Source organism: Elaeis guineensis, chromosome 3 (assembly GCF_000442705.2).
Source record: "Elaeis guineensis isolate ETL-2024a chromosome 3, EG11, whole genome shotgun sequence".
Taxonomy (NCBI): Eukaryota; Viridiplantae; Streptophyta; class Magnoliopsida; order Arecales; family Arecaceae; genus Elaeis; species Elaeis guineensis.
Genome location: NC_025995.2, coordinates 9,660,465 through 9,685,689, shown reverse-complemented (window position 1 = coordinate 9,685,689; position 25,225 = coordinate 9,660,465). Strand labels below are relative to the sequence as shown.

The following is a 25,225-nucleotide window of genomic DNA, read 5'->3' as shown; positions in this document are numbered from 1 at the left end:
TGTAGAATACGTTGTGTTGTAGCTTGTTCGTGGCCGTGGTTAATAACGTGGGGGGGGCGGTTTAGGCGACGCCTAGTATTTTCTTGGGAGGGAACAATTTGGGTCAGATTCATCGAACCTGGTTCCATTTTCGATTTGAACCAAATGCGATGCGGGGTGCAGCGTATCCGAGCGATGTCATGGAGCGCCGGGTTTTCTCCTGCCACCGTTGCACCGTGGAATGGAAGGAAGCTGTCCTCGAAGGATGATAAATTCTGTACGCAATTGACCACACCATCCTATAACTCCCTTCGGATCGTCTTCAGTCCACTGTTGAACCAGTGAGATCTAATTATGACCGTCCATCTATTATGCCATGGTTTGATTTTATAGACCGCACACCGTATGTAAGATAGCACACAAGGTACATCATGGCAGGGACCATGGAATCATAAAATAAAAATCATATAGGCGGGCACTATAAAAGATCATACAGGGCGGACTTCACAACGTGCCATGTGTTCCTTAATACTAATCTGAAAGTATGAATCTAAAAGTCAAAGATTTTTTTTTTTTTACTGACGGAGTTATTAGTCCATAATTAAAATATTTTTTTCTTCTCATTTTCAGCATATAACAATATATACTATATGACCGTATGATACACACTTAATATATAATTAGATGATACATGCTATAAGCTTTTGATACACATCCAGCAACAATCTAATACACACTATAGCTAAATTGATACATGGTTGACAGAATTATATTCACCAGTACACAATATATGACTAGTTGATATACATCTAGCAAAATATTCATTTCATCCAATATCCCAATACATATCTCTAGATAAAATGATATATAGTTTTTAAAGTATAGCATTTATCAGTATATAATATATGAACAAATGATACTATTATAAGCTTTTTTTATACACATCCAGCAATGATCCAATACACAATTCGAGGTCCTTTCTCCTCTTTCAAATCTTTCTTCTTTTCTAAGATCTTTGCATTTAAAAGTTTACGAAAACTATTATTTTTCACCTAGAGATGTATATTGAGACGGCGGATAAATATTTTGCTAGATATGTATTAACTGACCATAAACTGTGTATTAGTGAAATTAAGTTTAGTAAACTATGTATCAATTTATCTGTAAATGTGTATTAGATTGTTACTGAGTGTGTATCAAAAAAACCATCAATATGTATCAATAAGCCATCTAGTATGTATTATTTATTGATGTGTTGCGTATTGATAAATGCTTTGAAAACTCTGTATCGATTTATCTAGAGGCATGTATTGTAAAGTTGGATAATATTTTGTTAAGTGTGTATCAATTAGTTGTATACTTTATACTGATAAAATTAAATTTGATAAACTATATATCAATTTAACTGTAGATGTATATTAGATCGTTGCTACGTATGTATTAAAAAAATTTACAGTATGTATCACCCATTATATATTTAGTATGTATCATATGGTCATACCGTATGTATCGCAATATGCTGAAAATGAGAAGAAAGAAAATTCTTTAATCACAGAACTAATAACTTCGTTAGTAGAAAAAGTCTTTGACTTTTAAACTTACACTTTAAAATTAGTATTAAGGAATACATGGCATATTGTGAAGCCCACCTCACATAATCTTTTATAGTGCTTGCCCCATATGATTTTTGTTCGCAATCATAGCTACTGGCCAATGTTTTGATGACAATATTCAGTGATATATAGATAGCAATCTTCTAAATTGATCTCTTGGGTTCAATAATGAGTTAGAGAGGATTTAAGCACAATGCATTTCTTTGAAGTTAGAGCAATAGAGGGTACTAAGTCCCGTCATAAGTAAGACCCAAGGAACCTTTTCTGCACGTAAACAAGTAACTTAAAAGCTCCTTTTTTTTATGTATGGTAGCCAAAGTCTTGTTTTGTGTGGATTAGAAGTCATATGGCTTTGAATATCGAAAAGGATTAAAAAAATTGAATTATGCAAAAAATTTGAATTTTTTGAAAATTTTTAATTTTATTCTAAACTTTTATTTATGCAATCAGATCATCAAAGTTTTAAATTTTTTCGAACCCTGGCTCTAATTTTCATCTATTTGCTGTGATTAGGTTGTCACGTGATATATGTGACCTGGTTACATGGCCTTCTTTTATTGATCTGAAAAAAATTCTAGAAGTCCTCTTCCCTTTCTCTTATCTTCTTTCGTCTAGGATTCTATTAATGGAAAGATTAAAAAAAAATCCTCTCTCTCTGGATCTCTATCCTCTCTTCTTTCCACCTCCTTAGAATTCAAATAAAAGATTTACCTTTTAGATTAATAGAGATTAAAGTTAATGCAACTCTATCTCCTCCAATCCTTTTCATCCTAACTTCACCATTCCACTCACCTCTCATCAATGATTTGTGTCACTTTCTACTCAAAATCACTATCAATATTTGATGCTCAAGCAATCCTTACATCATTTTTTAGATTAACTAAAGGATCTATGATGCAAGGATTAGAGATGATGGAGAAAAAATATCTAAAATCATAACACATTTATGGTTACTATCTAATACAAGCTTAAAATATTGCCTCTATCGTTGAAATCAAAGACAATCACCGATGCTCATTGCAAAGGCAAATACCATCTTTCTCATGGTCATTGCTACTATTCAAGTGCCAAGAAGGTGAAAAGGATTTTCGATCAGAATAGGTCAAAACCCCAACTGAAGAGAGGCTAATTTAAGAAATAAAAGTAGGGCTAGAAGTGGGCTCGAGCCAGCCCGAGGCCCATCGGATCGAGCGAGCTTCAGATTAGGCTTCGGGCATGGCTTGAAACCATCCAGGCCGAGGCTCGGGCCAATAAAACAGGGCCCATTTTAATTTCGGGCCGGGCTAGGTTCGGCCCGAGCCCGAACCCAAAATTGAGCCTGATTAGAGCCCGATCAGAGGCCGAAAATTGAGAAGATGAAAAACCCTCAGGCCTCAGCAGCCCTCCCCCTTCTCTCCATTCGACCATTCCTTCACAAAACAGATCGGAACCCTAACGACTGTCGGTGGAGCCTTAAGCGACTGTCGGCTGAGCCCATCGCCTCGACTGCATCGACAGTTCCCATCGCCCTCTTCCTCTTCTCTTCTTCAGTTCTCCGTCTTCAGTTCTTCCCCATCGAAGTCATTCGTCGGCATCGCTGTCGTCGATCAAAGTCATCTTCCGTCGAATTTAGGGTAAGGATCCTCCGTCTCTGGTCGTGTTTTGTCCACCGACCGCCATCATCGTTGACAGATCCTTCAAATTTTGGGTAAGGATCCTCCGAATTTAGGATTTTAAAGTTTATTGCTGTGCTGCCATCGCCATCATCGTGCTGCTTCAACACCATGCTGCCGTCGCCGTGTTGCCATCGCCCAAGGTGAGACCTCCATCCTTTTAATCCCATTAAATCCTTAAACCCATCCTCTTCGGCTCTTCCTCTTCTCTTCACTCTTCTGTCTCCTGACTTTCTCAGATCCGTCCATTGATCGGCAACTACCATCATCATGCTAGGCAGCTGGGAGCCTTGTCGGAGCCAAGGTTAGATCTCCATCCTCTATTTTGATTGGGTAAAGACTTTTGGTGCCATTTAAATAGGCCAAATAATCGAGCTTGGAAGCGGGCTTGATTCGGGCTTGAACAATGGGCTTATTTGGGCCTGGACATGGTTCGGGCCTGATTCAAGCTTGGATGTGGGCCGGTCCAATCGGGTTCGGGCCGAATCCAGGTTTGAGCTCAGGCCGAGTTCGGGCCATATATTTTTAAAAAAATTCGGGCCTAAGCCCGGCTTGAAGCCCGACAAAAAAATCTGGATCGGGCTTAGGTAGGGATGTGGCTCGGCCCAGCCTGGCCCGATTCCAGCCCTAAATAAAAGTCACCATTCTGTCTCATCATTATTTTTCGCCACATTAGTAAATTTTTGCTATATAGACAACCCACGTCATAACTCCATCATGATAAATCGATGAAAATTACAATCAAGATCCAAATTGAAGAAATTTGATAGTTTGATGATCTGATTGCACTAAATAAAAGTTCATGATGAGATTAAAAATTTTGAAAAAGTTAAAGATTTTTCACATAATTAAGCCCCAAAAAGAGCAGGGGTCAGGATCCTCTGTCATTCTATTTGAATAGTAGGGGGTAACTTCCAATATATCTCAACCCTCTATATATTTTCACTCTCATCTATGGCTATTATAGTGCCACACAGACAACTTAAACTTAGCCCCAAGACTCACCGTTTCAATTAACCTTTCAGCCGTGCATCTCCTCCTTTAGCCTAAAAATTTTGGTGCTAAATAAGCTTGATCCCCTGCTCCTGTTAGTGTGGCTTTTGCTCTACTACGCTCAATAATAATTTGGGAGATTATACTGTGTAATAGAGAACAACGAGAAGAAAGGAGGAGGAGGATAAGGTTAGCAAGAGAAGGAAGAAGATAAATCATGATTGAATCCATATCCTTTTCAAATAAATCAAGTATTTCTTACAAAATCATGATTTTTGAAATAATTCTCAGATTTAAATTTATGCTGCTTGTTTTAAATGAAATGCTATCTTTGTAATATAGAAAAAGTTATGATGGCTTTATGCATTTTTTTCTTTCTTCTTATTTTCATCAACCAATGATATGATATCTAAGAGAATTTTGTAAATTTAATTTAGGGAGGTAGGTGAAAGCACTATTCCATCAATAGAAAATGTTGATTTGGATGTTCACTGGAACGAATTTTGATGATGGAGAAATAGCTTGAGAATTTTGGGTTAATTATGCTGGAAAAATTGGATTTAATGCTCGAAAATGATGTCCAACAAGAGTAAGAAAGATGGGAAGATAACTTCATACAGATTTGTATGTTCCAAAGAGGGATGTCGTAGGCCAGATAAAAGGGATTATCTTTGTAAGAAACTCGACAAGAGACTAGAACAGGATGTCCAGCAAGAATGGAAATTGTGTATATGCCGGATTGTGAAAAGTATCAGGTGCATGATTTTGTTGATGAGCACAACCATGTTCTTCATCTTATAGAGACAACTCACATGTTGGCATGTCAGCGCAAGTTATCTCAAGTCCAAGCATATGAAATTGATTTAGCAGATGATTCAGGAATTAAACAAAAAGCATCATTTGATTTGATGAGCAGACATGTGGGTAGAAGATCTAACCTTGGTTATACTAGGTTGGATCAAAAAAATTATCTTCGAAATAAAAGACAAAGAAACATGGTGTATGGAGAAGCAGGTACTCTATCACAATACTTTCAACAACAATTGTTGGAGAATGCATCATTTTATTATGCAGTATAATTTGATGTCAAAGAACAAATCACCAATATTTTCTAGGCTGATGCAAGAATGATAATTGATTATGCTCATTTTGGTGATGTGGTAACCTTGGACACAACATATAGTACCAACAATGCATATAGATCTCTTGCTTTGTTTGCGGGATTCAATCATTTTAGAGTTGTGATTTTTGGGGCTGCTCTTTTATATGTTGAGACAGCGGAGTCTTTCAAATGACTATTCGAAACTTTTTTAGAAGCACACAAGCAAAAAAAACTACAAATATTTTTCATTGACCAAGATCATGCAATAGCCAAGGCATTAGTTGAAGTGATGCCTGAAACATGTCATGGATTATGTACATGGCATTTGATGCAAAATGGCATAAAGCATCTAGAAAATATAATGAAGGGTGGGTCTAATTTCTTAAAAGACTTCAAGGCATGTATGTACAAATACGAGGAAGAAACTCATTTTGAGACAGCATGGAATTTCTTACTTCAAGATTACAATATTCTTGAAAACACATGGCTGAAATCTGTGTATAAAGTAAAAGAGAAGTGGGCAAGGTGTTACATGAAAAAAGCTTTCTCAATAGCAATGCAGAGTACACAACTTAGTGAAAGCTTAAATTCAAATTTTAAGAGTTGCTTGAAACCAGATTTGGATATTGTCTAATTTTTTAAGCACTTTGAAAGGGTTGTATGTGATAAATGGTACAAAGAGTTGCAATGTAAGTTTCAATCAAGGAAAAAATTACCAAGGTTGAATTGTGAGAACCCACCACTATTGCAGCAAGTTGCACAAGTTTATACTCCTGAGATCTTTGATATGTTCCAAAAGGAATATGATTTACATTCAGCTGCTTATATAAAACATCGCAATGAAGTCCATCGGGGTCTGAATATGTGGTTGCTCTCGTTGATAGAGAGGAACAATATAAAGTCGTAGTTTATCCTTGTGATCTCACAATTTCATGTAGTTACAGAAAATTTGAGACTTTTGATCTTTTATGTTGTCATGCTTTAAAAATTTTTGATGTTAATGACATTAAATTTGTTCCTATATGGTACATCTTGAGAAGATGGACAAAAGAAGCAAGGACTGAAATTGTACAAAATGTCACAGGAAAGAAGGTTCCAGAAGATATTAACTTGGATAGCACACAGCGATACAAACAACTTTGTCCAAAGCTAATAAGGCTAGCAACTCAAGTAGCTGATTGTATGGAGGCATATGTGTTTGTAGATAAGGCTGTGGATGAATTAAGCAAGCAAGCTAGAGAGATTTGCAAGAAGTAAACTATTTTAAACAAAGATTCAGCTCATATTACTGAGTTTGTACCAAATATTAATGAGTTCATGGTGCATCAAAATCCAAATGAAGTGCTATCTAGAAAGGCCAAAGGATTTGAGAAGCGAGATGGTAAAATGAGTCGAAAGTGCCCAAAAAGTTGGGTTGAGAAGAAACCAAAGAGGAGAAGAAAAGCTCCAACTACTAATGATTTGCAAAATCAAGCTTATCAAGTTTGTGAATTTGTAATTTGGTTATCTATGCTGATATGTTTTCTGCATTAAAGAGGTTATAGAGTTTCTTTCTTTTTGGTGCAGAAAAAAAGTCCTTCAAGTTACACCCAATCTGGTGCATCCTATCCAAAAGCATCATATCAGCTGAATGAGGTATATATTAGCATCTTTAAGTTAATTGTAAATCATGTGATATGTACGTATTCATTACTTTGTATTTTATATTCATGTCCCAAATGTAGAACAACATTCAATAGCTTCAAATAATGAGGGGTCTCAAGCACTTGGAGGTCTATACAGTTTCAGCAGATTATTGATGGTAATATAATTAAGATGTGCTGTATTTGTTTTTATGGTTTTGATTCTGAAAGTTGTACTCATTAGTTTTTATTGTATAGCAACCATTCGGTGATCCTTTCCAACCACTATATTCCTCAATGCCAAATGAAATGTATCTCAGTCAGATGAATGTTATTGAAAAAAATATTTTAATAATTAAAAAAGTTTTCATTGATTTTTGTTAACCAAAGTTACAAATTTATATGTATATCTTAGGTGGTGGGTAGCAAATCCTCTCAAGTATCAGATCCCCTTGGTGATATCACAAATTTCAGCTTGCAATCTAAAAAGTAATGTACTATTATGTTAACAGATATCTGTTTCTTCATGGCCACTGGATAATTAATTAAGCTTTAATTTAGCATCTACAGGTAGGGAAACACCATCAGTTGCTAGAATAATTAATCCTAATTTTGAAGGATATCAGAAGCTCTTTTTTGGTCAGGAGAAAATTGCCATCCCAGTGCATGCTACGTAGGAACATAGTCAAGTAGTGTTTTTTATATTATAATTATTATTATTTTTTATTTTATCTATTTGCTTACTATTTGTAAAGTGTAACATGCTGCTGGACAAAACTTGTAGCGGATGATTTCATGGCATTATGATCCAGCCTCCTTTTTATGGTCATGTAGAACTATATTCTTTTGATTTTAACCATGTGCTGTCTCTTGAAATGATCAAGACTTATTATTTCTTTTATACAGTTATGTTAAAATTGTGTCCCTCCACTATATGCATCAATCTGCACATTTTCAATCTTACTGATGAATTGTGGCCAAAAATAGCTCAGATCAATGATTTACTACATAATAAGCGATCATCAAATTGTTCACAATATATAAAATCAATTTCTCCTCTAGGATAAGCAAGTTTCACTTGTTAAGTCTTTTCCAATTTGTGCTCTATAGGACTACAATTATGTAAATTAAGAAGGGTAGAAATGGCTTAATGATGCCTGCATAGCTAATTATAGAACCGGACAACAATGAAGCAAGGATTTACAATTTGATTCCAAAAATTATTTCACAATATAATTTACATGATAGAATCCATGTACACAAGCCTCACTCTAATGTCATGGATGTTTACATCAAGGTAAATCCAAAAATACAATTTTCATCTACATTCATTACATGCTAGTTGTACATTTTCTCTATAACTAGCTTCACTTGCTCCTTAATGCTGGATCAATTGAATATCCAAGGCAAGTTGAAGTACTACAAATTACTCTCTAGTCCACCTGATTGATATATTTTGATGCACCACTATAATACAAACTTTATCATATTGGGAGTAATCAACTTTGATTACCTGCACATAACAATTAATTTCAGCTCCAAATAAGAATTTGCTCTTAACCCCAAATACACAATCTGCTCTCAACACCAAATAAACAATTAGCTCTCACCCCAGAAACTCTTATGCTTAACGAAAGGGAAAAAAAAATTAGAAAAACACTCACACTAATGTATCCTCTAAAATCAATGGGAGATAGCCAATTAGCCATTACATTCAGATGTCAATTTTACTGAAAATATAACAGTAAAGTGCACAAAGTCAAAAACTTTTAACTTAAAATATAGTGAGTTCTCGCTGGTCATTACCCCATAATTCCATAATCACAATGTTTGAAACCCATGTGCTGAGCATTGATGCACTAAAGAAATCGAGAACAAAGGAGAAGACAGAAGAAACTAAAGCTAGAAACTTTAACTAACCTAGAATACCTGAAGTTCCAGAGAGAAAAGAGGGCTCTGAATTGCTTGGAAATCGGCTGGTTTGAATCCAATAAAAGTCACAAAGAAACTTTCTCATGTCTGGCGAGCACACGAAAGCACCATCGTTCAAGCTCAATTTCAAACTAAAGAAGAAGAGAAGGAGAGAGCGTCGTCGTTTGAAGAGAGTTTGAAGCAAGAACAGGAACAACTAATTTTGCTAAGAGGGTGAGAGGTTAATTAAAACGGTGAGTTTTGAGGCTAAGTTTAAGTTGTCCGCATGGCACCGTAATAGCCATGGATGAGAGTGAAAATAAATGGAGGGTTGAGATGTATTGGAAGTTACCCCATGCCGTTCAAATAGAACAGCAGAGGATCCTAATCCGGGGGTGGAGAATGAGTACAAGGAGCCTGTAGCATTACTTAAGTATAAAATGGCTTTATTATTCTTTTGTATTGACATAATGGCAATTTATGTAAAAATATATCTCTTTATAATACAAACTAAACATTAAATTCTTCTAGACTATTAACATAAAAGGTAATAATGTCTTTTTATACTCAAACCAATCATATTTTTACATCCTTAGTATGGAGGGGTATCATTAATAATAATAATAATAATAATAATAATAATAATAATAATAATAATAATAATAATAATAATAAGGTATATATGTAAATAATGATTTTTTAAAGATAAATATGCAATAAATCATAATTACAAGGGTAGAAGTAAAACAAACCCATAATTATAATATGGGGAAGGTACTCTAATATTCATTATATAACAGATGGATTCCCTAGATAGGGCTCCCTCCTATTCTCACAAGAGAAAAAGAAAATTGAAAAAAAATCAGTTGCGTTGTTACCATCAAAAATTTGTACCTTAAAAAAGCTCAGAAGACAAAATTTTCCAACACCTCCCTCCTTCGGTGGCCCTTTTCTAGCCAAAGCGATCAAACACTATCCTAATGATTTGGTTTTACTTGCAAAGCATCCTAAGAGACAGATAACTGGTTGTTAACTCTTTGTAATCAATGCTGGAAATCAAATATCAAACGAATATTTGTTTGTAGACTAGCTTATGCACTGCAACTATCACCTTATTAATCAATCATGGTGAATTCAGATCAAAATCCAACGGGTTGATTCACAAAAGACCTAGAAATAGATGCAACTTTAAATGGTGGCTTAAAATTTTGCGCAGCAGATTTACACATCATACAATTTTTTGTACTAGAAAATATCAGAACATGTTTAGAAAATTGCAATATATATATATTTAACATTTAAGAAATTGATAGATTACTCTTTCGCCCAATAAAAGTAAGGTTGATCTGGATAAAATATGTTATAAGCAAGAAAACAACATACATTTAATGTAAAATTTCTTTTCTACATAATAATGTAAAGAAAAATAAGCATCCATTCCCTCATGGTCAAAAGCCTTAATGGGAAATGGAGAAACAGCACTACCATAATAATAATAATAATAGTAGTGGTAGTCGATGAGCAGCCAAGGTTATTTCTATGTCCCAAGTTCTGTATTTCCATTCAAGCAAGAAGAAAACATAGGCTGATAATTTCCCTACTCTCTTCTGGAACTAACAGTAGAGCTTCAACATCCTCGGTGATTAAGAATATTTTCTTTGTTTAGTAGGTATCTCCTCAAACAATAAGCTCAAGTCACAAAATCGCAACTCACGGAGTTTGAGTAAATTACAAGGGTGGCACATAGGGAGCTAACACGTAAAGCAAGATAGCACATCACTAGTTAGTCTACAGCCATGGACTCAGAGCCACCACCACTACCCTTTTTTTTTTTTTTTTTGATACAAACGGCTGGTCACACCATTCTAGTGCGAGACCACCACTATCTTTTTCAATGCTAATCTTTTGCTCTTCCATGACAGCTCTGAGCTCATCCGTTAGGCTTTTTTGTTCATCCTCAATGGTATTCTGTAATTCATCAACTTGTAAAAATATGAGAAAAAAAATAAAGCAATGGTCATCATCATTCAAGCAACGTGATCCGATTGGGGAGAAAGAAGCTTTTCTTCAACTTGCTCAACTTGGATCTCTAAAAATGTAGAAAAGAAAGATGATCGAAGAATTACAAAAGTGGAGTTTAAATCCCCCTTCATTCATTCTTTAATTCTTTGTATCATAAACTGAGATACATGCCCCTATTTATAATTGTGAGATCTATTCTTACATAATTCGGATGGGATTTCTCTTCTTATCTTCAAGAAAGATGTCTATCATCTAACAATTTAGGTTGTACTCCTTTCCTAGTTTAAATAGGATTAGATCTTTAAAAAATATGATGAATACAAAAAAATCATGAAAAAATATTAAAATTTTATAGGAGATAGATCTCGACTTCTATGTCAACTTTTTTCTATTGCTCCATCAATTCTTCATAAATTGAAAAAAAACTTCTAGCCAAATCTTTCTTGAAAAGAAAAATTTGGTTTGACTGGCCCATTTTGTGATCCAAAGGATGGAATTTTAGCCTGATTGATCCCTTTATAGGCTAGCCAAAGCTTATAGATCTTGGAAAGATACTCAATTTCAAAAAAAAAAAAAAGACCATCTCGATCGGGCATTTTATGATCAAGTTATCATCTTCTGAAGTTTGGTATATGATTTAGCTTCTTGATGTACTAAATCTTGCTCTTGGATTTTGTCCAATTCTACTCGTAGTGGCCAACATGACCTATATCAAATTCTCATAATAACAAAAGTAATCAACACTAAGTCTGATGATCTTTCTGAATATCTATAGTAATCAAAGTTGTTCAGATCAAGTTTGATGATCTACTTGGATCAGAGCTCTCTTTGTTTAGAGGATTTCGCTCATGCTAACTTAGAATTAAAGATGGAAAACACTTGCTTCCCTGCCTCACAGTTGAATCGCTTAACTTTGCTCAAAGATGGCTTGCAGTCTTGGTCTTTCTTACTAGATAATAGATCTAATCTCTAAACATAGGAGACAACTTAGCTATAGGAGTTGCTAGTGCTTATAATGAAAGCGCCATCAATCCAACTATAGTCTCGATGAGTTGGATAATCTTCTCCACTAGTTATGTGAGACATATCTTCATCTTATCATCCATCAAGATAAAACTAGCAGCCATACTTACTTTGATCCTTCGATGTACTTCAAGCACGAACAACCTTTTTTCCAAGTGCTTGTATTATTCATGTGTCTAGACCTCCCATAGATGTAGAAGACCAAAGCTCTAATACTAACTTAATCTGATCAGGAAGAAGGAAACTTTCCTTTAACCCGCTCAACTTTGATCTCTCAAAAGAAAAAAAAGATAATAAAAGAATTGCAAAAATAAGGCTTAAATCCCTATTTCTTTCACTAATTAATTCTACATATCATAAATTGAGATACATAGCTTTTATTTATAATAATGAGGTCCATTCTTACACAATTTAGATTAGATTTCTCATTTTATCCTCTAGAAGGATGTCTACTATTGAATAATTTGAGTTGGACTCCTCTTCCTAACTTTAACAGAATTAGATCTCTAAAAATATATGATGAATATAAAAAATCATGAAAAATTATTAAAATTTTATTAAAGATATATCTCGACTTTCATATCAATTTTATCTCCTATCCTGCCACCTAATTCTTTATTGATTGGAAAAATAACTCCTGATTAAGGTTCTTTTCGAAAAGAAAAATTTTGATTTGACCAGTCCATTTTGTGACCCAAATGATGAAATTTTAGCCCAATTTTATCTATTTAGGGGCTAGCCAAAAGTTATGGATCTTGAAAAGATATTCAATTTTTAAAAAAAAAGATCATCTCAATTAGGTATCATATGACTAAGTTATTATCTCCTAAAGTTTGACATGTGATTCAGCTTCTTGATATGGCAAATCTTGCTTCTAGATTCTGTCTAGCTCTACTTGTAATGATCGATGTAATCCACATTGAGTCCTCTAGTGGCAAAGTGATCTATATCGAGTTTGATGATCTTTCTGAATATCCATAGTGGTCAAAATGATCCACATCGAGTCTGATGATCCATCGGATTATAACATTACCAAGACTTCTTATGATCCAAAAAGCTAGTTTTCTAGCTTTCAATAATTTCACATCATGGCCACAAATTTGGCATTTTGATATAATTTTGCTTGAAAGAAAATAGGAAATATGCTAAAATTTTAAAAAAGAATTTGGATGTATATCCACATGAATACAAGCATATGAGAGGTAATAGCAATTGATAAGAGCTGCAGTCTTGGCGCAAAAAAAAAAAGGAACAAAAAACTAACAAGAGCACCATCACCACCAACATATAGTCCTAGGTTGTCTTGTGAATAAATTGCAAGTAATGCGTTAGCAATTCAATTACTTTAAAATGGCTTGAAGAATTATTAAGCCAAACAAAAATTTGCAAAAAACTTCAAAATTTTTTATAACATTAGAGATATTGCCACATGCATCTAATATCATTTCATCTATTGGGACTAGAAGCTCAAATAAGTAAAACAATTGTAAATAAAACATTGAACACTAGCTCACCATGTGCAGCTGATAAGTGATATATTTTTATATTTATTAAAAATATTTTTAATAATTTATTATGCTAACATCTTCTTAAAAATCTAATTTCTGAATAAATTAATTTTTTTATAAAAATAAATAATTTTAAAAAAATAAAATTAGAGCATATTTATGAAAAATAGATGTTGATTTAATTGAGAATTTAAACATCAAAATATTAAAAAATTAATAAAAAATTAATGCATATTTTTTTAAATTTTTCAAGCAAAAATTGAGCAAAAATCAAGCCAAAATATCCAAAAAAATAATTTTTATAGCCTTCTATACATGGTGGACCGGCCGCTCGATCCACAGAGTCAGGGTACGATCCATCAAAATATTTCACGGTCCACAGGCACGGTCCACAGTGGACGGAGATGATTTCATGCGATTCGATGGTCCACGTTCATTCAACTCAGATCGAATGGCTGACAGTATTTCGAGTGTAATAAAGATTCTTGGGCACGATCTGACGGCCCAAATTCCATCTATCATGCAATCCAACGACTGAGATGCTCTCGACTTTGAATAAGAGATCAAAGGCACGATCCGATAGCTGGAATCTCATCTGAAGCATGATCAAATGGTCAGAATTGCATCGACTTTGATAAGGATTAAAACATGGATTTTTGGGCTGATCTGGGTGGTCCAAAGAAAATCGACAATCAGAAATTAATGTAACGATTATAATACGTTTTCTAAGGATTTTAGAACTCCTTTTGCTACAAAAAAAATAAAAAATTTATCTATAAATAAGGGATCCGAGAATAAGTCTTAAGGAAAAAAAATTAGTAGAAAAGTAAAAAAAAATTAGAGAAAAAATAAGAAAGATTTAGGATCTAAGAAAAAAGATGAATATGGAGCTAGAAATCTTGATGCGTGGCTAAATCCCTTCAATTCAGAATACGATGAAGCTTGTAAATAATTTTTATTTTTTTTCTTATATTTAATTTTCATACAATAAAATTATACTTTTATTTCATATCTTTTTATTTTTCTGAAGTATTGATCTAGCCTACACGGCCTATACCCTTCACTGATGTACCGTGATCTCTGGATATGATATGTACCTAGAAAAATAGATCATAGTATGTTAGATTAAATTTTATATTTTATAATTAAATTTAGATAGTTTATACTCTGATAGGATGAGCTGTGATCTACTGACACAATCCATACCCCTTAGAGATAAACTATACTAATACCTTAATCACAAGAATTAATATTACAACATAAAAAAAATTAATTTGCATGGTGGATCCAGAATTTTTGATTATTTTTTGGCTTATTTTTTTTATAAATTAATTTATATTTATAATTAAATTCTTGCTATTTTATTTTTTTTAATCCTTCTACAATCAATTCTCTTTTATTTCTTCTTAAAAAAAAGATAATCGTCCTAGATCTCTATGGAAATAATCTCGACTCACCCTATCTATATAGTTTGAGTTGATTTTTATTTTTGATCGTCTATGACAGCGATCAAATTTTGACATCGTTATCAGAGATCTAGTATGATTATTTTTTTATTAAAAATTTTTTTTAGTCTTATTCTTAGTTTCTTTTTATTTGCTTTCTAATTTGCTTAGTTACTTTGTCAAATTTACTTTTTCTAAAAAAAAAAATCTCTACATTGACACCTCATAATCTACTTAGAGAATTAAATACTTAATCACACAACTTAAAAAGTAAAACAAATCAATTTACACTTGATTAACTATCAAATTTGATCCCTTTTTTCTTTTATTGCATAAATCCATAAAACATCTTAAGGGCACAAATCCTAAACAAGATAAGGCAGAGATTTTATCACCCTTTCTAGGCCCATAAATCACCATCCTGTATATTGCATTGACCTAAATCTTAACTTAAAATCAATTAGACGTTGGCCCCTAAGGCTCTCAAGCTCAATAGGACAAGGAATCCTGAGAGTTGGACTGGGTTCAGGTTAGTTAGTTTGACTAATGTCTAGAAAAGTGGTTCAGAGACTATATCCTGAAAGAAGGTGGTTATTTAATTGGTTTCATTCGCTTATCTAACCAACTCAGTTGGTGTCTAAGGAAAACAACGGAGGAACCCCCACCAACCTTACACTTACCTGACCAGTTGAGTGGCTAGTCTTTTATCTAGAGTGCTCAAAGGCAACCTTGGCAATTAGGAGCTATCTAGATCTAGGATTATCCTTAGCTAAGATTGACTGCATAACTTGATTACTAACCTACGAATATTAAATCTAACTAAAACTCTCTCATCCATCGGTCTATGACCCCTTAGGACTCTCATCTCTAGAACTCTTCTTCTTCTCCTCTTTTACTCTCATATAAAAAAAATTAAAAAAAACTACTAGGATAAAATGATGATTGCCAGATACAATCTAAAGCCTATAAGCCTATAAGGTCACTGAGGAAGAAATGGATTCCAATAGACAATCTAGAACCCTGCTGGATCTGTGTTACTCGATTAGCTCTGTCCAACCGTCTAAAATTAGATCCTCGGCTAACAATTTTACAATTGGCTCTCAAATGATTAACATGCATCCTACATTCACTGAAATTGAAAATACATACGTTTATTCAAGGAAGTTTGAAGACGCTAGAGTTGCAACTTTGATCAATAGAATTGAAGCCTTAGAATACGAAAGACATATCCAATTTAACCAAGTGCTAGCACCCATGTGCATTGGATGCGATGCACCAGATCATGTTATGCAGGAGTGTCCTTATTTGATGAACCAAACCTAAACTAAGTTCATACAGGAGAGTGCATTCAATGAAAGTGTTGAGTGGATGTCTGGCCAGGACACCACCTCCCAAGATTTTTCAGTACCACATGATGCAGCAGAAAGAAAGAAGAAATAAAATAAATAAAAAAAATCAAAATACGTGGATCAGCCACAAAAGGGCTCGCCTCCACGGGGCATGCAAACTTCACTATGAAAAAAAAAATTTATAAGAGGAGATCTCACCCTCAACCCTCGTACACCCAATTTCTCTCTCACTAGAAGTTTCCTCACAAAAGCTCTCTCTTGGAAGGCCCCCTTGAACCCCTGAAGCGACTGGCGACCGCTGTCCAGGAGCCTCCTGCTCCTTCTCCCTTAGCAACATGTGCTTCTTTCTCTTCCTCGGGTTTTGTACGACATCCAAAGCAGAAAACCAAACCCCCAAGGCCACTGTTCCTGCGTACAGGCCCTTTTAAAGGACTTAAACCCAATTAGATTAAGTTTAAGATTCCTTAATCAACTCAAATAAGGACCTAGACCGTTGGATCAAGATCGGAAGCTCCCTAGGCCCTCCGATCGCACTCCGATCCATGGAATAGTGTCGTGGACCGCGAGAAACATGTGAAAAATGTCCACACGGTCCACAGGCCCAGTCGTGGACCGCCCGGTCCATGGTGGATTGGGATACAGGGCCCAGGCAAAGTGCCTGGGCCTGGACCGGCCCACGCGCATGGGCCTGGGTCGCACCCGCACACCGGCCCGTGCATGGGCTGGGCCGTGTGCCCGCTTGGGCCGCACGCCCGGGCCGCGTGCCTGGGTCGCATGTCCCGGGCGTTGGCCTTGCCTGGGCCGCGCTCCGCCGCTTGCGGCCGTGCCGCCGCCGCTCCACCGACCCACCGTCGGTAGTCCTCTGCCACCTCGGGTCTCGTGCCAACTTCAAAAGCTCGTATCTCCTCCATCCGAGCTCCGTTTGGGATGATCTTGATCTCGTTGGACTTCATTTTTCAATGCAAACCTCATTGTGGGCTCAATATGGGCTGAATCGCAAGGCATCAAATCCTAACAATCTCCATCTCGACTCGATATTCAACCTCTTTCAAAGTTCGAGAGCTGCGGATCTCCTCACCCCCATGCCCTGGGGCAATCGCCTGCTGATCATGGATGGACAAACATGGGAGTCGAGCCAGGCTGCTCGATCTCATCTCCGTCGTATGCTATGCTCCACCTGACCTGAGACCTGCTCGGGGCATCGTCCTGCGACAATAGGAATCTTACCTTGCGACATCGCCTCTCATCCTTTCGAGTCTCTTGTCTCGTGTCTGATCTGCCTCCTCGAGTTCCACCTCGCTCTGGGCTCCACCTGGCTCTCGAAGCTCCACCTCGTACTGGACTCCCCGTCAGATAACAATATCCTCTACTCTCCTTCTTTCCCTCCAGTATAATCCTATCGCCGCGTAGAACCTTTAGGATTTCTCCACCAGCTACCGTCCTGTAGCCTCTCGAATCCAGTATGCTAAGTGAGATAAGATTCCGTCTGAAATTGGGTATATATCGGACCTCTCCCAATCTCCTCACTGCACCATCATGTGTCCTCCAGCTAACTGTCCCAATGCCTCTGATCGCACAGCTCGATCCATCCGGTAGATATACAGTGCCCTCACTGTTCTTCAGGGAGTCAAACTGCTCCTCTCTGCAACATACATGATAGGGGCATGCAGAATCTAATATCCACTACTGAAAAGAAGTAGATACCTCATCAGATATCTCCAAGACATCTCCATCTGAATTGCTGTCGGCCGTCGCTACAGCAGCAACCGTCCGATTTTTGAGTTGAGGGCAATCTCTGGCTAGATGCTCCAATTTCTCACACCGGTAACACCTAGTTTTGCTCAAATCCCTCTTGGACTTGGACCGCTCTCGTTGCGATCTCCTGTTGCTCTATCTACCACCTCCTGCTCCTCCAGAAGCCACCAAAGCTGAGCTACCACCACCTAAGCTCAAAGTCAGGTTCTCCCTCCTAAGAACCTCATTCTGAAGTATTGCTGTGGTGACCTCGTCCATCTTGATAGTGCTCTTCTCCACTAGAAGAGCAGTCACCAAGGACTTGTACGAAGGAGAAAATGATGCCAGCAAAATCAGCGCCCTAGTCTTCTCCTCAACATTCTCACCAACGCTGAGGAGGTCAGTGAGGATCTTCTAGAAGTGGCTTAGATGCTCCTGCACGCTCTGTCCCTCAGCCATCCACAGCTGGTAAAACTGCCTCTAGAGGAAAAGAGTATTGGTGAGAGATTTCGCCATGTACAACTCTTCGAGTTTCGATCACAGTACCATCGAGAAAATCTCGCTCAGCACCTCCATGGTGGTGCTCACCACCTGCATCTGTAGTCATTTCTAATCCCGCACCTCCATGGTGGTCGGCTTTCATCATATAAGAGAGCATCTATCAACCCCTGTTGGATGAGCACGTCCTTTATCCTTGCCTGCCACAAGAAAAATTACTCTTACCATCAAACTTGTTGATCTCCATCTTGATTGATCCTGTTTTCTCCATCTTCAGTCTTGCTCATCACCGCTGCAATCTGTATCCTTGTACCACCTTACTCTGATACCACTTATTGGGTGGATGTCTGGCCCGAACACCACCTTCCAAAATCTTTTTAGTACCACACGATGCGGCAGGAAGAAAGAAAAAATAAAATAAAAAAAAAATAATCAAAATACGTGGATCAGCCACAAAAGGGCTCGCCTCCATGGGGTATGCAAACTTCACTATGAAAAAAAAATTTTACAAGAGGGGATCTCACCCTCAATCCTCGTACACCCAATTTTTCTCTCACTAGAAGTTTCCCTCACAAAAGCTCTCTCTCTTGGAAGACCCCCCTAAACCCTTGAAGTGATCGGTGTCCGCTGTCCAAGAGCCTCCTGCTCCTTCTCTCTCAGCAATGCATGCTTCTTTCTCTTCCTCGGGTTCCGTACGGCGTCCACAGCAGAAAACCAAACCCCTAAGGCCACTATTCCTGTGTACAGACCCTTTTAAAGGGCTTAAACCCAATTAGATTAGGTTTAAGACTCCTTAATCAACTCAAATAAGGACCGGGACCGTTGGATCAAGATCGGGAGCTCCTGGACCCTTCGATCATGCTCCGGTCCACAGAATAGTATCGTGGACCATGAGAAATACGTGAAAAATACCCACACGATCCACAGACCTAGTCATGGACCGTCCGATCCACGGTGGACCGAGGTACAGGGCCCAGGCAAGGCGCCTGGGCCTAGGCCGGCCCACGCGCACGGGCCTGGGCTGCACCCACGTGCGGGCCCGTGCATGGGCTGGGCCGTGTGCCCGCCTGGGCCACACGCCCGCATTGGCTGTGCGCCTGGGCTGCACGCCCGGGCCGCGTGCCTGGGCTGCGTGCCCAGGTCGTGCGTCCCACGTGTTGGCCTTGCCTGGGCTGCACTCCGCCACCTGCAGCCACACCACCAACGGTCCTCTGCCATCTCGGATCTCGTGCCGACTTCAAAAGCTCGTATCTCCTCCATCCGAGCTCCGTTTGGGATGATCTTGATCTCGTTGAACTCCATTTTTCATCGCAAACCTTATTGTGGGCTCAATATGGGTTGAATCTCGAGGTATTAAATTTTAACAAAAAGCTACATAAATAAACTTTATGCACCAACCTATAACCCAGGGTCAGAAAGTCATCTCAATTTTACATGGTCACAAGATGCAACATTAGGAGCTCATAATTTTTATCAACCCTATCTAAGGCCCAACCAAATACTGAATAATCAATCAGGTTTAGATCCTGAAGAAGGAGTCAACACATTAGAAAAGAGTCTAGATATCTTAGCGCAATCAATCTCAGACATTAAAAATACTCTCAATAATTTCATGCAAACTACTGACCAGTTATTTAAAAATTGGGACAATCAACTATAGCAGTTAGTAAACTAGAAGAGGATAGATTATCAAGCCAACTAGAGGATGATTCTAGAGCTCAGAATGGTCTAGAACTTAAAGACCAGTTCAATCAGTTGAGAATATTCAAGTCTGAGGAACTGGAGGAGATACCTGAAGTTGATAGTAATAATAAGATATCCACACCTAGTGACCATTACACTCAGCTAAACCCAAAATTAATTGTTGAACCCCTCATGACACTGGTTGAACCTCTGCTTAAAAAAGAAGAGGCAACAATAAGAGATCCAAAAATACTCTCTCAGCACATCGAGTATATAGATCTAGGTCTCTTAAAACCCCGATTAGTACTTAAGTTATACCTAGATCTAATTATAGAGGAAGAATTGTTAGTTATCAGGAGAATGAGTCATATAATGGTCCCAAGTAAAAAATATCTTGAGAAAAAGCCTGAATCATGTAGAGAATTACAGACCCATATTAAGATTCGGACAGGAATAGGATAAGCACTCTTTTAGCGTCTAGCTGAAGACATTAAACTTAGCACTTTTTGGGAGGCAATCTAATTTTTTTTTATTTTAATTGATCTTCATTTTTTTTTAAGAATAAAGGACCACTCTAAGTGGAAGCATCTGTCGATAATTTGATCTGACTGAAGACAATAAACTTAGTGCTTTTCGGGAGGCAATCCAGTTTTAGGCTTTGCTTTTGTTTCTTTTGTATTTTGTTTAGAGGCTTGCTTCGTATCTTTTGTAGGGATTTGAAGACAAAATTGGCTAAGTTGGGGGGGAGAACTAATTTTGAAAAGACGTCTAGATTAGGTGAAATTTTTTTTTCTTTATCTTTTTATGCACCCTTTATTTTTTTTACTCCATTGAGAATAATATCGGTTAAATTGGAGGGAGAATAAAAATAAATTAAATTTTTTAAGTCCTTAAGTAAGTTAGTATTTAACATTTAAGCATCTGATTATACTTAAGAATCGAGTTAAATCAAGTATTTTTTTAAAAAAAATTGATGTACAGGCCTGAGAGTTTGTGAGATATCGAGGGATCAAGTATTAAAAAAACTCAATAAAGAGTTAAGTTTAGAACTTAAATAATTTTCTTTGAGTATTTCTAAATTTTTTCTACTAGCATCAAAGAAGAGTTTACTTTCTATGGGTTTGTGTAGGGTAACTATACATTTCTTCATATTTTTAAAAAAAAAGGAAGAATTTTCAAGTACTTCATACTGAGTAATCGGGCCTCTTTGCCCAAGCAAGTATTGAATTTCGCATCAAAAGATATGAAGGGAAAAGAAACTTGTTGTAAAGCTAGTTTTAACTTGTAGCCTATTTGATTCGAGTAAGTAGATCCGAAGGGTATTATATACCTAGTGTCCTAAAGCCATCTGGTTTGAGAGCCATTAGCTGAAAACTCACTACATGGGTCAAACAGAAAGCTTAAGGGGTTAAAATACTCAATAGCAGTATAATGTTAAAAAAAATCAATAAATGAAGGATGGAAGTAACATATGCTTGTCCATATGAGATTAATGATTTGGAGATAAAGATAGAGATAATTTAAAAAAAATTCAAAAAATATTTAGTATTCTTAGCTTAACTCTCACATTGATTAGTATTAATATCCAATGACATACCTCACCCACGCTCTATTGAACATCAGTGATTCTTTTTGAAAATTATTTGGTGAAATTCAAAATTTTAAGTTAAACAGTATTTAATTCTAAATTCTTTCTTTACTCGAGGACGAGCAAAGTTCAAACTAAAGAGTATGATAAGTGATATATTTTTATATTTATTGAAGATATTTTTGATAATTTATTGTGCTAACATCTTCTTAAATACCTAATTTTATGAATAAATTAGATTTTTTATAAAAATAAATAATTTAAAAAATATAAAATTAGAGCATATTTATAAAAAATAGATGTTGACTTAATTGAAAATTTAAGCACCAAAATGTTGAAAAATTAATAAAAAATTTAATGCATATTTTTTAAAATTTTTTAAGCAAAAATTAGAGCAAAAATCAAGCCAAAATATCTTAAAAAATAATTTTTATAGCCTTCAGTGCATGGTGGACCAGCCGCTCGGTCCATAGATTCAGGGCGCGGTCCATCGAAAATATTTCACAGTCCACAGGCATGGTCCACGATGGGCGGAGATGATTTTGCACAATTCGATGGTCCACGTTCATTCCGACCCAGAACAGACAACTAATAATATTCCCAAGTGTAATAAGGATTCTTGGGCATGATCCGACGGTCCAGATTTCATCTATCGTGCGATCCAACGGCTAAGGATGCTCCCAACTTTGAATAGGAGATCAGAGGTATGATCCGATGGCTAGAATCTCATCTGAAACATGATCGGATGGTCAGAATCGCATCCTACTTTGATAAGGATTAAAACATGAATTTTTGGGCTGATTTGGACAGTCCAAAGGAAATCCAACGGTCAGAAATTAATGTAACAGTTATAATACGTTTTCTAAGGATTTTAGGACTACTTTTGCTACAAAAAAAAGGTAAAAAATTTACCTATAAATAGGGGGTCCGAAAATAAGTCTTAAGAGGAGAAACAATGAGCGGAAAAGCAAGAAAAAATTAAAGAAAAAAATAAGAGAGGTTTAGGGATCCAAGAGAAAAGATGAATATGGAGCTAGAGATTTTGATGCGTGGCTAAATCCCTTCAATCCAAGAATACGATGAAGTTTGTAAATATATTTTTTTTTATATTTAATATTTATGTAATAAAATTATACTTTTATTTCATATCTTTTTATTTTTCTGAGGTATTGATCTAGCCTACACGGCCTATATCCTTTACTGACGTGCCGTGATCCCTGGATACGATACGTGCCTATGAGAGATAGATCGTGGTATGTTAGATTAAATCTTATATCTTGTAATTAAATTTAGATAGTTTATACTCTGATGGGATGAACTGTGATCTACTGATACAGTCTGTACCCTTTAGAAATAAGCTATACTAATACCTTAATTACAAGAATTAAATTGCAACATAAAAAAAAATCTAATTTGCATGGTGGATTTGAAATTCTTGGATTATTTCTCTAACTTATTTTCTTTCATAAATTAATTTACATTTGTAATTGAATTCTTGCTATTTTATTTCTTTTTAATCCTTCTACAATCAATTCTCTATTATTTTTTTTTTAAAAAAAGATAATCACTTTAGATCTTCGTGGAAACGATCCCGACTCACCCTATCTATATAGTTTGAGTTAATTTTTATTCTTGAACGCCTACGACAGCGATCAGCAGCAAAAGAGAGAATTGTTTCTTGCTAAGATCCCATGTCCTCACACATGCAGCATTCTCTACCTCTAAAGTAGCAATTTCCTTCTCAAGATCTGAGATAATTTTTTGGATTTGTGATGGTTAAAAATGAGAAGAGATAGTAGAGAGAAAGTGAGGAAGAGTAGAGAGAGAGTAATATGAGAAAGGATAATAGATCAAAATTAAAATTTTTCTGACCTATACATCTATTTATATTGATGTTATTACATAAATGCTCACATTGTAATTGCTGTTTTACTCCCTAATTAGAGCATTACAGATTTTCTTTATTAACATAGCTAATCAAAATATATTGATCATCCACTCCCTAATTATAGTATTATAAATTTTATCTCTAAATGTAGCTTACTAAAAATATATTAATCAACATTTTCCCTCAAGATAGTGCACAGATATCTCTCATGCCCATCTTATAAACAATTGAATGAAACACCTTACTGCTAAGATCTTTAGTCAAAATATCAACTAGCTGCTTTTTGATTTTATATAAGGTGTACAATGTAGCCCCTCAGTCAACTTTTCTTTAATAAAGTATGTTGGGTATAAAATATCCCCCAACCGAAGTTCGTATCAGGAGTGACCCTCCCGGGACTCTACCGACGTCCAACCTTGGGCGACTCTTTTCGAACCTCTCCGGCGGTCGAGTTTCCGCAATGTTCCCAAGTTCGCCGATGGATAAACTCCCACAGCTTCTTCCACAAGTGTCGACCGGATTCTCCCGACGGACGAACTCCTGCCGCATCTCCTGGGCTTCTCCAGCGATAAGCTTCTTCGGTCGTCTATCAGGCTGCTCCAAGTGCTCTCTGGATTCTACTATCGGCCGACCTCCTACAAGGGTCAACCGTTCTCCGAACCTCTTCCAGATCTTTTCCAACAGGATTCGATCGACTCCAATCCGAATTTCTTCCAAAACTTCATCAGTTCGTCAGTGGCCGAACTTTTCCAACAGCAGATCTCCACGACGGACGGACTCCATCCAAGCTTCTACGGTGGTCAACCGCCTTCTGGATTTCATCCGAGCTCCTACGGGAGTCGGACTTCTTTCCCGAACTCCTACTGCAGGTAGACTTCGTTCGAGCTCCTACGGGAGCCGGACTTCAGCCTTGAGCTCCTATTGCAGGTAGACCTCATCCAAAATCTTACAAGGGCCGGGCTCCGAGCCCCCACCACAAGCGATCTACTCCAAGCTTCTACTACAAGCGATCTACTCCGAGCTACCACTACAAGCGGTCTACTTCGAATTTCTACTACGAGCGGTCCATATCGAATTTCTACTGTAAGCCTCCACCTGAGCTTCTATTGTGAACGAATTTCTTCCGAACTTCTATTGCAGGCAGGCTTCGACCGAGCTTCCTCAACAAATGATCCCCATCCGGACTTCTACGGGAACCAGACTCCAACCGAACTTCTGTAGCGGACAGATTCCGGACGAACTCCTACGACACACGAGCTCCAACAGTCGGATCCCTCCAGCGGGTGAACCTCTCCAGTGCCATCTGACATCCACTGCCGGTCGACCTTCTGTCGGATTCTGCATGAAACCAAACTTCATCCACAGAAAGCCCCTGACCGAGCTTCTACAGCAGATGACCTTCGCCTGCAGTACTAGCGCCCAAGGCACCCAACAGTAGAAGGCTCGCCGACAACATCCGAGCTCCTCTTAGACGGAGAGCTACCCCTCTCCACCAGACACCCCAATCGAGCTTCGACCGACGGGCCTGGACTCTCTGGCAGGCCACAGTAATGGCCACGACTCTGCTCCACTTCCTGTAACAGATCCCACACGGCTCCATCATGCTCTGGCAAGT

The 25,225-nt window shown here is 37.1% G+C and overlaps 1 pseudogene; it reads left to right on the top strand.

Annotated features, from left to right (window-relative positions):
* The first annotated feature begins 2,947 nt into the window (after window positions 1-2,947).
* LOC140856174 (protein FAR1-RELATED SEQUENCE 5-like) lies at window positions 2,948-5,316 on the top strand (annotated as a pseudogene).
* Window positions 5,317-25,225: the final 19,909 nt, after the last annotated feature.